This window comes from Electrophorus electricus, chromosome 8 (genome assembly GCF_013358815.1).
Source record: "Electrophorus electricus isolate fEleEle1 chromosome 8, fEleEle1.pri, whole genome shotgun sequence".
In the NCBI taxonomy this organism is placed as follows: Eukaryota; Metazoa; Chordata; class Actinopteri; order Gymnotiformes; family Gymnotidae; genus Electrophorus; species Electrophorus electricus.
In genome coordinates this window covers 949,159-951,658 of record NC_049542.1, presented here as the reverse complement: position 1 = coordinate 951,658, position 2,500 = coordinate 949,159, and the positions used below count along the sequence as shown (strand labels likewise).

The 2,500-nt window shown below is 43.7% G+C and overlaps 1 protein-coding gene across 8 annotated transcripts in view; it reads left to right on the top strand.

The window, feature by feature from the left end:
* Positions 1 to 2,500, top strand: part of LOC113590314 (laminin subunit alpha-2-like) — a 124,339-nt gene that overhangs the window by 58,200 nt on the left and 63,639 nt on the right. The window lies entirely within an intron of this gene.

Genomic DNA, 2,500 nt, shown 5'->3' with positions numbered 1-2,500 from the left:
AGGAGATCAACAGGGAGACACAGGCAGGGAGAGGCAGACACACACTACGTGAGCATATACAGAAATGACACACACTACATGAGCGTATACAGAAATGATGTACACACAATGTGAGTGTATACAAAATGGCACACACTATGTGAGCATATGTGGAAATGACACACACTATGAGAGTGTATAGAGAAATTTTGTACACACTATGTGAGTGTATGCAGAAATGACACACTACGTGAGCATATGTGGAAATGACACTATGTGAGTGTATACAGAAATTATGCACACACTACATGAGTGTATACAGAAATGACGCACACACTACGTGAGCACATAGAGAAATGATGCACACACTACATGAGCGTATACAGAAATGACACACACTATGTGAGCATATACAGAAATGACGTACACACTATGTGAGCGTATACAGAAATGACACACACACTACCTGAGCGTATACAGAAATGACACACACTATGTGAGCATATACAGAAATGACGCACACACTATGTGAGTGTATACAGAAGTGACACACACTACGTGAGCATATGTGGAAATGACACACACTATGTGAGTGTATAGAGAAATTTTATACACACTATGTGAGTGTATACAGAAAGGACACACTATGTGAGCATATGTGGAAATGACACTACGTGAGTGTAAACAGAAATGACACACACACTACGTGAGCGTATACAGATATGACGCACACACAATGTAAGCGTATACAGAAATGAGGCACACACTGTGAGCATATACAGAAATGACACACACACTACATGAGCATATACAGAAATGACACTACTTGAACATACACAGAAGTGACATACACACTACGTGAGTGTATACTGAATTGACACACACTATGTGAGCGTGTGTAGAAATGACACACTACAGGAGCATATGTGGAAATAACACACTACGTAAGGGTATGCGGAGATGACACACACTACGTGAGCGTATGCAGAGATGACACACACACTACATGAGAGTATGCGGAGATGACACATGTGGAGATGACACAATATGTGAGCACGTGTGGAAATGACACACACACTATGTGAGCGTATGTGGAGATGACACACATTATGTAAACGTATGTGGAGATGACACACGCTACGTGAGCATATACAGAAATGACACACACACTAGACCCAGACTACAGACCCATCTCTTGGTCAGTGAGTTGAGGTCTCACTTGGTAAACTGAGATGATGGTGAGTCTCAGATGATGAGTCAGTGAGCTGTGGTTGTGGTTAGTGTCAGGCATGGACTAAAACACTCTAACTATGTGTGTGTGTGTGTGTGTGTGTGTGTGTGTGTGTGTGTGTGTGTGTGTGTATGTTTGTGTGTGCAGACTTCCTTATCATGTAGGATTGTTTCCCACTCACACACTGTCTCTGTATATCACACACACATACATACACATTCTATAGACTATGTAATTTGTCCCATTTCTGGGATATAAGTTACACAAAAGAGAGAGAAGAGAGGAGAGAGAGAGGGAAAAAGAGGGAGGAGAGAGAGAGGAGAGGAGAGAGGAGAGGGCACCTTTATTTGACAGTTTAGGGAGATCGAAAAAGATTGTTGCATCCATCAGATTAATATTCATTAGTATTCATTAATATTCAGCACAGGAATAGTTGGGGGAAAAAAGTACAGTAAAGGAGAGAACTCTCATTTCCAGAGATGCTAATTCAATTAATTCATGAGCCAGACATTCTTCTACAAAGCATTATTACTGCCCAGAGCCAGAGAGAGAGAGAGAGAACGTATGAACATTTCTAACCCCCCCACAGCTGGAGCTGTGAGGTCAGAGTAGAGCCCAGAGATGCACATCAAACCTTTGAAACAGACCGATAATATTTACAAAAGAAAAATCACTATCAGACTGGGATGTTTGGATCAATGTGAAAAATGACACCAACCCGACAACTCAACCACAAACAACCCTTCCCCAGTAGGACTCAACCACGACAACTCAACCACAAACAAACCTTCCCCAGTAGGACTCAACCACGACAACTCAACCACAAACAAACCCTCCCCAGTAGGACTCAACCACGACAACTCAACCACAAACAAACCTTCCCCAGTAGGACTCAACCACGACAACTCAACCACAAACAAACCCTCCCCAGTAGGACTCAACCCCCGACAATTCCACGACAAACAAACCTTCCCCAGTGGGCATTAGCATGTGGGTTCTTCTGAAACTGAAGCGGTTTAGTGTGAAGCGCGTGTGTGATGCCTCTGCAGAGTGTGTGATGCCTCTAGGGATTGCGTGATGTCTCTGCAGAGTGTGTGATGCCTCTACAGAGTGTGTAATGCCTCTACAGAGTGTGCGATGCCTCTGCAGAGTTTGTGATGTCTCTGCAGAGTGCGTGATGCCTCTACAGAGTGTGTGATGCCTCTACAGAGTGTGTAATGTCTCTGCAGTGTGTGATGCCTCTGCAGAGTGTGTGATGCCTCTGCAGAGTGCGTGATGTCTCTGCAGAGT